Source organism: Ahaetulla prasina, chromosome 5 (assembly GCF_028640845.1).
Source record: "Ahaetulla prasina isolate Xishuangbanna chromosome 5, ASM2864084v1, whole genome shotgun sequence".
In the NCBI taxonomy this organism is placed as follows: Eukaryota; Metazoa; Chordata; class Lepidosauria; order Squamata; family Colubridae; genus Ahaetulla; species Ahaetulla prasina.
Window position 1 is genome coordinate 11,110,064 of NC_080543.1, and position 12,507 is coordinate 11,122,570.

Sequence of the window (12,507 nt, forward strand, 5' to 3'; positions counted from 1 at the left end):
ATCCCCCACTTCTCTGAAGACTCAGGGCGGTTTACACTATGTTAAGCAATAGTCTTCATCCATTTGTATATTATATACAAAGTCAACTTATTGCCCCCCCAACAATCTGGGTCCTCATTTTACCTACCTTATAAAGGATGGAAGGCTGAGTCAACCTTTGGGCCTGGTGGGACTTGAACCTGCAGTAATTGCAAGCAGCTGTGTTAATAACAGACTGTCTTAGCAGTCTGAGCCACCAGACTTGGTTTGTCTTTCAAAGTTCCTCATGCAAAAAAAAACAAACATTTAAAGTCTTCTTTGGGTTTCAGGTTTTACTTCGAACTTTGGAAACCACTTGATAAAGAGTTAAATCTAGGGAGTCAAGCTATTCTCCAGAGCAGGGGTCCCCAAGCTTTCGGACCTCAGGGACCACTAAGTTCATAATTTTAAATCCTGCGGATCACTAATATGATCTGCCTAATGACCAGCTGGGTGGTCATGTGACTGGGTGGGCATGGCCAACTCCTCACCTCCCCACCTGGGCTTCCTAGGGCCCCAACAAGAAGCAGTTGTTGGAGCTAAGCAGCCACCACGAGAAAGAGTTGGCAAAACAGATCAGTTCAAATTCGGATCTGACCAAGAATGAGGCTCAGCAGAAGTATCTCAGGACTACGAGCATAGGCTTTCCAAGCAGAGGAAAGACCTGTGGGAGTGCAAGGCCAGGTACCGGCACCTGGAGGCTCAGTGGGCTGAGGTGGTCAGCCAGTTCCAGGCCATGATGCAGTCCCAGTGGACCAAGGCCCTCTGGCTCTTCGCCACCAGCTGTGCTTCCCTCCAGCCTTCACCCAAAGCCCCACACCAGGAGGATGAAGCAGACCCCAAGTCGGAATTTCTGCACCCCTCCGACCCACACAAGAAGACCCCGAAGGGGGAGATACTCCGCAGCAACACAAATGTTCATTGCATGTATCCATCCCAGGCCTTTTGTTTGAGGATCCCTGATTTAGTGCAATAATAAAAATGCAAATAATTTTTCTGTGGACCACCAAAATTTTCTTGTGGACCACCAGTAGTCCACGGACCACCAGTTGGTGACCACTGCTCCAAAGCACCTGACAGGACAAGAAGCAATGGGTGGAAACCAGGGGTGAAATCCAACAGGTTATAGAGAACTGGTAGCGGAAATTTTGAGCACTTTGGAGAATAAGTTGGTGCATAAGAGCACCAATGTGCCTACCGTTCCTGTCCAAATGTTCCCTTTGATTGTATCCAATTTCATATAGTTATTACATACTTATGATTATATATATGCTTATATATCGTATAGTTATTTCATGCTTATGCTTATATATAATGTTGTGACAAATAAAATAAATAAAATAAATAAAAATAAATAAAATAAACTGGCAGATGCCACCTCTGGCTGGCCCCAGAGTGGGGTGGGAATGGAGATTTTGCAATATCCTTTCCCCAGGACTGAGGAGGGAATGGGGATTTTGCAATATCCTTCCCCTGCCATGCCCACCAAGCTACACCATGCCCATCAAGCCACGCCCAGAGAACCGGTAGTAAAAAAATTTGGATTTCACTACTGGTGGAAACTAATCAAGGCGAGAAGCAACTTAGAACTAAGGAGAAATTTCCTGATGGTTAGAACAATTAATCAGTGGAACAACTTGCCTCCAGAAGTTGTGAATGCTCCAACACTGGATGTTTTTAAGAACAGATTGGATAACCATTTGTCTGAAGTGATGTAGGGTTTCCTGCCTAAGCAGTGGGTTGGACTAGAAGACCACGAAAGTCTCTTCCAACATCGGGGAAATGATGTGCGGACTCCAAAGCCTCCAGAGGCTGGCAGTAGTGAGGCAGAGGAACAGGAGGAGCCTGTTCCTAATGCACACATGTGAAGAGCTCCCAGAAGGCAAGAGCAGCTAAAGCAAAGAGGACGATTCGGGAGTAGGGCCGCAAGATGATTGGCCCCTCCCATAAGGCTTAAAAACCAGCAATGGCGTTTGGGCTCTTTGCCGGAAAACAATGTTGATAGCTTTGTCTTGTTGCATTTGTTTTGTATCGGTTTCTTCTGAGCTTTTGCCAAGAAAGGCCTTTGGCAGTTTGCCTAATTGGACCAAGGTTGGTGATAGGACTGAGGAGGAATTTGCTTTAATTTAGTTGGACTACGCTGAGAATGAATTAATTTTCAGCTGTTCTAATAAAGTTTGTTTGTTTTTACACGGACTGAATTTCCTACTACCTACTTGGGCCTGGGTCACAATATTGCCCCACCAACAATCTGGCTCTTCATTTTACCAACCTTAGAAGGATGGAAGGCTGAGCCAACCTTAAGTCAATGCCATCTATTTGGTTGTGCCATTCAAGATTCCTGGCCCTGCTTGCAAATTACACCTTGCCACTATGTGTTGGACTGTCTCCGAGGCCTCTCTGCCTAGCCAGCACCTTGGGTCCTGTCTATTTTATATAAAGGTAAAGTAACAGCAGCAGGATTTTTAATACAGGTTGTCCTCAACGTACGACCACAATTGAGCCCAAAACATTCTATTGTTAAGTGAGACATTTGTTAAGTGAGTTTTGCTCCATTTTATGACCTTTCTTTCTTTTTTTAATTTGCATTTATATCCTGCCCTTCTCCAAAGACTCAGGGCGGCTTACACTATGTCAAGCAATAGTCTTCATCCATTTGTATATTATATACAAAGTCGACTTATTGCCCCCAACAATCTGGGTCCTCATTTTACCTACCTTATAAAGGATGGAAGGCTGAGTCAACCTTGGGCCTGGTGGGACTTGAACCTGCAGTAATTGCAAGCAAGCTGCTGTTAATAACAGACTGCATTAATCTGTTGAGCCACCAGAGGCCACCAGATTAATCTTGCCACAATTGTTAAGTGAATCACTGCAGTTGGTAAGTTATCAACCCGGATGCTAAGTGAATCTAGCTTCCCCGTTGACTTTGCTTGTGAGAAGGTCGCAAAAGGACATCACGTGACCTCGGGACACAGCAACGGTCATAAATACGAGCCAATTGCGAAGCAAAGGTCGTAACTGCAAAGGTCGTAACTGTGAAAAACGGTCATAATAAGTCACATTTTTCAGTGCTGTTGTCACTTTGAACGGTCACTAAACGAACTGCTGTAAGTTGAGGAATGCCTGTATGGCCAGCGGTGGAAAGATTTGATATTACTTACACTGAAAAAAAAAAGCGACTAGTGAAGTGGATGGAACTGGTTGAGAGAAATGACTCCATCATATTTTACAGAAGTGACATTTATGGCATACCGGGTTGTTTTTTTTTATGGTGCTCACATAAATATGTTTTGCAATGGGAAGTTTCTTGGAGCAGGTCATTGAACTAATCTAACTCCAGAAACATTGGAATGACTCTGTTTTGCGCCAGAAGTGTGAAGATGTTGCTTCTCTTCTCCATCTTCTCCAATCCTAGTTCCCACAAGGATAGGGGTGAAATCCTCCCAGTTCGGACCGGATCTGCCGATCCGGTAGCAATGGCGGCAGGTGGTTCGGAGAACCGGTAGCAAAAATCCCTGACCCCCTCCATGCCCAGCTGAGCCATGTGATCGTCAGAGCCTTTTTTTTTTTCACTTTTAAAAGCGTTTTTTTTAACAACCTCTTCGGCCGAAGAGATTGTGAAAAAAAAATGCTTTTAAAGGGTTAAAACAAAGTTCTGAGGATCCCAGACTGATCGTCAGAGGCTTTTTTTTTTTTACTTTTAAAAGCACCTTTTTAAAAAAGGTAAAAAAGCTGAAGCCTGCTAGGCAAAAAATGGGGATGTAGGCAAAAAATGAGGGGGCGGGTTTGTTTGAGAGAGAGAGAGAGAGAGAAAGAAAGAGACAGAGAAAAAGAGAGGGAGGGAGGGAGGGAGGGAGGGAGGGAGGGAGGAAAAAGGAGAGGAAGGAAGGACTACAAACCTGGCACTAGACGCAGCTTCAGAGGATAATCCAGGGCTGGAAAGGACCTGGAGATCATCTAATCCAACCCTGCTCCAGCAGGACACTTTTAGTGAGTTTCTGTCTTTTGATCCCCCAGTCACATAGCCACGCCCACCCAGTCACATGACACACACCCAAGCCATGCCCACCAAGCCATGCCCACAGAACCACAGTAGGAAAGAAATTTAGATTTCACCACTGCGCAAGGATAACGGGAATCATAGTCCATCAAGTTGGGACTTTATTACGGGAAAGAGAGACCCTCGTGTCAAACCTGTCAGCAATTTTCCAACACAGCAGTCTTCCAATATTTGAGGGGCTGCCACAGAGAGGAGGGGGCCAAGCGATTTTCCAAAACACCTGAAGGCCAGACAGGGAATAATGGATGGAAATTGATGGAAACTGACCAAGGAGAGATTCAACCTGGAAATAAGGAGAAATTTTCTGACAGTGAGAGCTTCATCCCATGGAACTGAAGTTGTGGGAGCTTAATCCCTGGAAGCTTTCAAAGAAGAGACTGGGCTGTCATCTGTCAGAAATGGTGTAGGGTCTCCTGCTTGGGCAGGGGGGTTTAAAGATGACCTACAAGATCCCTTCCAACTCTATTAATCTGTATCTGTAATTCCCTAAAGAAGCTGCACAGAACCCAAGGGCGGAGTCAAAAGAGGAATCCGCCTAGAATTGCTATGTGTAGCCACAAACGGACTAAATCCAATTCTGCTTGGATTTTGTTAATCCTTACCTAGTCCCATAATAGCACAGACTGTTAGTTGACTTGATTCCTGTGCACAGGCATAAGCAATAAATCAGTTTAATTAACTTTAATTAATTAACATGGAACTTAACTTATGGTCCTTATCTTTCTGTTCCTGACACTGCATCTCTTTACAGACTCATGCTGTTGTCCCATTGCAATCCCAGGTAGATGTCTTTGATTTAAAGTGGGACTGGCAGGTAAATTGTGCGCATCCATCTGTCTTCTGAATCTCTTGCTCTTCCTCAAATCCAGATTCCTGTACAGCCTTCTTTAAAGTACAGCACATATACCTGCATTCCTTTCCTGTAACTGTTAAGTTCTATTCTATTCTATTCTATTCTATTCTATTCTATTCTATTCTATTCTATTCTATTCTATTCTATTCTATTCTATTCTATTCTACTCTGGTCCAGTCCAGTCCAGTCCAGTCCAGGCCAGTCCAGTCCAGTCCAGTCCAGTCCAGTCCAGTCCAGTCTATATTCCATATTCCATATTCCATATTCCATATTCCATTCAATTATCTAGTCCTCTCTAGTCAACTTTAGTCTAGTATATATTCCTATCCTTCTCTTCCCTACCCTACCCTACCCTACCTAATAATTCTGTTCTATTCTATTCTATTCTATTCTATTCTATTCTATTCTATTCTATTCTATTCTATTCTATTCTATTCTACTCTACTCTACTCTACTCTACTCTAATCTACTCTACTCAGGTCCATTCCATTCCATTCTAGTCCAGCCCAGTCCTGTCCAGTCTATATTCCATATTCCACATTCTATATTCCATTCCATTATCTAGTGTACTCTAGTCAACTCTAATCTAGTATATATTCCTACTCTTCTGTTCTCTTCTCTTCTCTTCTGTTCTCTTCTCTTCTGTTCTCTTCTCTTCTCTTCTCTTCTCTTCTCTTCTCTTCTCTTCTCTTCTCTTCTCTTCTCTTCTCTTCTCTTCTCTTCTCTTCTCCTCTCCTCTCCTCTCCCCTTCCCTTCCCTTCCCTTCCCTTCCCTACCCTACCCTACCCTACCCTACCTATTCTACTAATTTTCTTCTCTTCTCTTCTCTTCTCTTCTCTTCTCTTCTCTTCTCTTCTCTTCTCTTCTCTTCTCTTCTCTTCTCTTCTCTTCTTCTAGTCTATTTAGGTCCAGTTCAATCCAGTCCAGTCTAGTCTATATTCTATATTCCATATTCCAATCCATTCTCTAGTCTATTCTAGTCAACTCTAGTCTAGTATGTATTCCTTATCCTACCCTACCCTACCCTAAACCTGAACTTAACAGTAAGAGCAAAGAGATGCAGGTACTGTACTTTTCACAACTTCAAGAATAAATAAAGGTAGACAACGTGAATTGACTTAGCAACGTTACTTGGCAACCTTAGTGACCTCGTATTGTGATTTATAAGAAAATCGGCAATAGGTAGTCCTCGGGTTATGACCTTTCATAACCGGATTCCAAGGCTCATGGGGAGTTTTTGTAGAACTGCAGGACTCCTTGTTTCATTTCTCTTATGCCCGAAATAGCTTGATCATGGGAGCAGAGGAGGTGAGTTCGATCCTAATAGAGGCAGATATTTCTCTCTCTGGGCATGATGAGAAATATATCTGCTGAATAAGACTCCGCATTGGCGACAGGAAGGGCGTCTGGCCAGTAAACACACAGCTCCATCCAGTTGCCCAGACTCCCTCCCTCCCCCTGCAAGGGATTATGGGGTCATTAAAAGAAGATGGGAGTAAAGGAGGTGTTGCCTGCTAACCCTGCCTGTTGTGATTTCGATCAGGGGTCTCCAACCTTGGTCCCTTTAAGACTTGTGGACTTCAACTCCCAGAGTCCCTCAGCCAGCAAAGCTGGCTGAGGAACTCTGGGAGTTGAAGTCCACAAGTCTTAAAGGGACCAAGGTTGGAGACCTCTGATTTAGATTAAGTTGGTTCTCCCTTCAGTGATACATCTGGCCCACCCTGCTTTGGAGTTTTCCAAACTTCTCCAGTCTAGAAATTGAGGCATGGATCAGAACAGCTTTTCCTTGAAGCTGCTCTTGGGGTGGGGGGGTCATGCCAAGAGATCAAGCAGAACTCTAACTCTAACTCTACTGGGTAACTCTACAGGACCTTCCGAGGTGGTGTCCCCCCCATCCTTTGGAGAAGGTCAACATAGAAGTCACCTCTCGGTCCCACCTGTCCAGACTGCACCGCAGCAGCGACAAGCAATGATCGCAGCCACAGTCCTACCTCTGGGTTTCCGGCAAGGAACTTTTCTCCCCCTCCTTAGAGACCCTGGAAGGGTAAACCGCCCCGCCATCACAGTCCCCCTCCCCAAGATTGCAACCGCAAATGTAGCTGTATGTTGTCACCTCCCACCCCCCACTCTCACTCTCACTCTACTCTCCCAGCCGGCCGGCTGATCCATTGACCTAGTAATTGATCAAGGGCGCGTGACTTTCCATTAGTGGAGCGCTCCCCAGCCCCAGAGTCTGTTTACACACACACACACCCGTTTCCATGGGACTTATTTCCCAGCAAACCCGCAGCGAGGCTGGGGACCCCGGTGCCCTCCTATGCATCCTTGAGGAAAGAAGGGGATACGAATGGCATTCCAAGCGCCACTCATTCCTTTTCCTCCTGCCCTCCCCCCCCCCCCCGTCGCTCCTGTTGGAATGTCCCCTTTCAACGATCCCAAAACAGAAGGCAAGAGGCTGCTTCCCCCCCACCTCTCTCCCTCCCTCTCTCTGTCCTTCTTTCCTTTCTTTTCTCTCTCTCTCTCCCTCCCTCCTTCTCTCCCTTCCATTCTCCCTCCCTCCCTCTCTCCCTCTCCCTGTCCTTCTCTCCCTCTCTCTCATTCCCTTCCTTCCTCTCCCTGTCCTTCTCTCCCTTCCTTTCTCTCTTCCTCTCTCCCTCCCTTCCTCCTTCTCCCTGTCCTTCTCTCCCTTCCTTCCTTCCTTTCTCTCTCTCCTTCCCTCCTTCTCCCTGTCCTTCTCTCCTTTCCTTTCTCTCTCTCTCTCCCTCCTTCTCTCTCCTTCCTTCTCTCCTCTCTCTCTCCTTCCTCTCTCTCCTTCCTTCCTTCTTCCTTCCTTCTCTCCCTCTCCCTCCTCTCCTCCCTCCTTCACTGTCCTTCTCTCCCTTCCTTTCTCTCTCCCTCCCTCTCTCCCTCCCTCCCTCTCTCCCCCTCTCCCTCTCCCTGTCCTTCTCTCCCTTCCTTTCTCTCTCTCTCCTTCCTTTTTTCCTTCCTTCCTTCCTTCCTTCCTTCCTTCCTTCCTTCCTTCCTTCCTTCCTTCCTTCCTTCCTTCCTTCCTTTCTCTCTCTCTCTCTCTCTCCCTCCCTCCCCCTATCTTTCTCTCTCTCCTTTCTTTATGTACACTGAGAGCATAAAGTGTGTGTCCAATCACACTTGGCCAATAAAGAATTCTATTCTATTCTCTCTCTTTCCCTCCCTCCCTCCCTCTCCCTGTCCCTCTCTCCTTTCCTTTCTCGCTCTCTCCCTCCCTCCCTCTCCCTGTCTTTCTCCCCTTTCCTTTCTCTCTCTCTCTTGCTCTCTTCGCATCCCCCCCCCCGCTCCGACGACCCTCCTAGGGTCGTGGCGGAGCAGGGGAGTGTCCCCAAATGTCGTGCGTTCTTTTAAGGCAGGTCAGGCTGTCAATGGAGGTGAACCAGGTGGGGGAAAGTGAAAGAGCGGAGGGAGGTGGGGGGTGGAGGGAGAAGAGAACGTCGAAGAAAGTGGTCGGAAGTGAGGGAAAGAGAAAGTCAGAGAAATTGGGCGGGGGGGAGAGAAACTTGGATAAAGTGGTCGGAGATGGAGGAGAGAAAGTCGGAGAAAGTCGGAGAAAGTGGTCGGAGATGACGGGAGACAGAAAGTCGGAGAAAGTGGTCGGAGATGGGGGGGAGAGAGAGAGAAAGTCGGAGAAAGTGGTCGGGGTGGGGGAAAGAGAAACTTGGAGAAAGTGGTCGGAGATGGCGGGGAGAGAGAAAGTCAGAGAAATTGGGGGTGGGGGAAAGAGAAAGTGGGAGAAAGTGGTCGGAGATGGTGGGGGGAGAGAGAGAAAGTGGGAGAAAGTGGTCGGGGACGGGAAGGGTCCTTTCCGTCGCTTTTGAGACCAGAGTCTCTGCATCCATTTCTTTCTTGCTTCTACCCCGGACCCGCCTGGATTAGTTTTGGAGACCCGAGAAAAGCGGCGACTTAAAGCGCCGGCTCCGCGTCTGCCTCTGGATGCGCAGGGAGGGGCGGGCGGTGCACGGAGGTGAGGAGGGAGAAGGGGTGAGGGGTTATTAGGGAGGCAGGGGAGGGGCATTTGCCCAGCCGGGAAAAAAAAAAAGATCTTGACAAAAAGGCTGGGTTGGGTCACAAGGCGCCTGCGCCACTCTGCCGGCTCCTGAGCAGTCCCGAACTTTTCCTCCGCCTGCCCAGCGCCTCCGCCTCCGCCTTCCTCGCCTTGGCAAGCGGGGCTCACTCAGCCCGGAGATCGCAGAAGGAGCGCGGCGGGGCTCCCAGCTCGCACCTCCGCGGATCGCGGTCCCCTCTTACCTCCTCCTCCTCGTCCTCCGCAGTTCCCCTCCTTACCTCCCACCCACCCAGAAAGAAGAGGTCCCCCCCCCCGCGGAGTCCCTCGCGCGTGGGGAAGGGGGTCTCTCCCTGCGTTCGTGGGGGAAGACCAAAAAACCACCTCTGAATTTTTTTAAAAAAAATATATATAAATCTTATTTTGGGGAGGGGGGGGAGCCGGGATCGGCAGTGCGGAGAAACCCGCGCGGGATGGGCTATCGGTACCCACCTGCCTGATCGTTGTTACCATCACTTTTCAACCCAGACCAAACTGCTTTCAAGAAGAAAACTTTCGGCGCCCTTAAAAGCTGCGGCAGAGGTAAGTGGCGAAGGAGGGGGGGAGGGGGCGAGTGAGAGAGCGAGTGAGATACAGATACAGAGAGATAGAGACAGTGGTGGGATTCAAGTAATTTAACAACCGGTTCTCTGCCCTAAGGATTTCTTCCAATAACCAGTTTGCCAAACCGTCCAGAAAGTTACCCACCGGTTCCCCGGAAGTGGTTCGAACTGGCTGAATCCCACCACTGGATAGAGATACAGAGAGAGGGGGAGGGAGGGAGGAGAGAGAGAGAAAGTCAGAGAAAGTGGTCGGAAGTGAGGGAGTGACAATCGGAGAAAGTGGTCGGGGTGAGGAAAGAAAGTCAGAGAAATTGGGCGGGGAGAGAAACTTGATAAAGTGGTCGGAGATGGAGGAGAAAGTCGAGAAAGTCGGAGAAAGTGGTCGGAGATGACGGGAGACAGAAAGTCGGAGAAAGTGGTCGGAGATGGGGAGAGAGAGAGAAAGTCGAGAAAGTGGTCGGGGTGCGGAAAGAAACTTGGATAAAGTGGTCGGAGATGGCGGGAGAGAGAAAGTCAGAGAAATTGGGGCTGGGGAAAGAGAAAGTCGAGAAAGTGGTCGGAGATGGTGGGGAGAGAGAGAAAGTGGGAGAAAGTGGTCGGGGTGCGGGAAAGAGAAACTTGGAGAAAGTGGTCGGAGATGGCGGGGAGAGAGAAAGTCAGAGAAATTGGGGCTGGGGGAAAGAGAAAGTCGGAGAAAGTGGTCGGAGATGGTGGGGAGAGAGAAAGGGGGAGAAGGTGGTGGGGGAGGGGAAGGGTCCTTTCCGTCCCTTTTGAGACCAGAGTCTCTGCATCCATTTCTTTCTTGCTTCTACCCGGGACCCGCCTGGATTAGTTTTGGAGACCCGAGAAAAGCGGCGACTTAAAGCGCCGACTCCGCGTCTGCCTCTGGATGCGCAGGGAGGGGCGGGCGGTGCACGGAGGTGAGGAGGGGAGAAGGGGTGAGGGGGGGGGTTATTAGGGAGGCAGGGGAGGGGCATTTGCCCAGCCGGGAAAAAAAAAAAAAGATCTTGACAAAAAGGCTGGGTTGGGTCACAAGGCGCCTGCGCCACTCTGCCGGCTCCTGAGCAGTCCCGAACTTTTCCTCCGCCTGCCCAGCGCCTCCGCCTCCGCCTTCCTCGCCTTGGCAAGCGGGGCTCACTCAGCCCGGAGCTCGCAGAAGGAGCGCGGCGGGGCTCCCAGCTCGCACCTCCGCGGATCGCGGTCCCCTCTTACCTCCTCCTCCTCGTCCTCCGGAGTTCCCCTCCTTACCTCCCACCCACCCAGAAAGAAGAGGTCCCCCCCCGCGGAGTCCCTCGCGCGTGGGGAAGGGGGTCTCTCCCTGCGTTCGTGGGGGAAGACCAAAAAAACACCTCTGAATTTTTAAAAAAAATATATATATAGATCTTATTTTGGGGAGTGGGGGGAGCCGGGATCGGCAGTGCGGAGAAACCCGCGCGGGATGGGCTATCGGTACCCACCTGCCTGATCGTTGTTACCATCACTTTTCAACCCAGACCAAACTGCTTTCAAGAAGAAAACTTTCGGCGCCCTTAAAAGCTGCGGCAGAGGTAAGTGGCGAAGGAGGGGGGGAGGGGGCGAGTGAGAGAGCGAGTGAGATACAGATACAGAGAGATAGAGACAGTGGTGGGATTCAAGTAATTTAACAACCGGTTCTCTGCCCTAAGGATTTCTTCCAATAACCAGTTTGCCAAACCGTTCAGAAAGTTAACAACCGGTTCCCCCGAAGTGGTGCGAATTGGCTGAATCCCACCACTGGATAGAGATACAGAGAGAGGGGGAGGGAGGGAGGGAGGGAGAGATACAGATACAGAGAGATACAGATATAGAGAGAATGATACAGAGAGAGAGAGGGTGGGATAGATAGATAGATAGATAGATAGATAGATAGATAGATAGATAGATAGATAGATAGATAGATAGATAGATAGATAAATACACACAGAGAGATACAGAGAATTATAAAGAGATAGAGAGGGAGGGTGGGATACACACACACACACACACACACACACACACACACACACACACACACACATACATATATATATATATATTTGAATTTATATCCCGCCCTTCTCCGAAGACTCAGGGCGGCTTACATTGTGTAAGGCAATAGATATCTATATCTATATCTATATCTACATAGATAGAGAGAGAGAGAGAGAGAGAGAGAGAGAGAGAAAGAGAGAATGATAGAGAGAGGGAGGGAGAGAGAGATACATACAGAGAGAATGATGCAGAGAGAGAGAGAGAGGGAGGGAGGGAAGGAGAGAGAGAGAGAGAGAGAGAATGAAAGAGAGAGGGAGGGAGAGAGAGAGAGATACATACAGAGACAATGATAGAGAGAGAGGGAGGGAGGGAGAGAGAGAGAGAGAGGACAGGGTGGGCGGAGGGGACCGGTGACCCCCGCAGCCGATGCCCTGGAAAGCCCCATGATCCCGCGAGAGGCTCCCGGGCGATATGGCCAGTGATCAGGGATAATGGGAGGTAGGGTCCAACCGTGATGAAAAGACCCTTTCCCGCCCCCTCCCCCCGCAGCCTCAACCACAGCTGCAGCGTTTTGCGGAGGCACCGAAGTCCCTCAGGGCGCCCTGAGTCTTCCCACTGGAAGATCCCTCTTTGCATTGAAAAAGCAGCTGGAAGCCGCCAACAAGGGGGAGGTATTTCCACGGGCTGTATTTGAGGGCAAAGAACCTCCCCCCCCCCCCACCATCGAAGGCGGGTCCTTCCTTCCTGCCGCTACCGGTGATGGTGGCCGGTGGGACTTCTGGCTGAAACAGAATTCCCTTTTCACAAAGTGACTGTATTCGGTTATTGGAAAGGCGGCTACTTGGTGGGTATCAATGAAACGTGGGCAACAAATCCAAGGACCTAGACGGGGTCAAGCTTGGTGGCACAGCTAATGCTCCAGAAAACAGAAAGGGTACTTCAAAAGTTT

General features: G+C 49.0%; 1 protein-coding gene across 1 annotated transcript in view; it reads left to right on the forward strand.

Annotated features, from left to right (window-relative positions):
- The first annotated feature begins 10,617 nt into the window (after positions 1–10,617).
- The window catches only part of PRSS23 (serine protease 23), a 31,742-nt gene continuing 29,852 nt past the window's right edge, over positions 10,618–12,507 (forward strand). The window contains exon 1 of the mRNA XM_058186522.1: positions 10,618–11,116. The gene's annotated coding sequence lies outside the window, so the exon portion shown is untranslated. The remainder of the gene's footprint in view (positions 11,117–12,507) is intronic.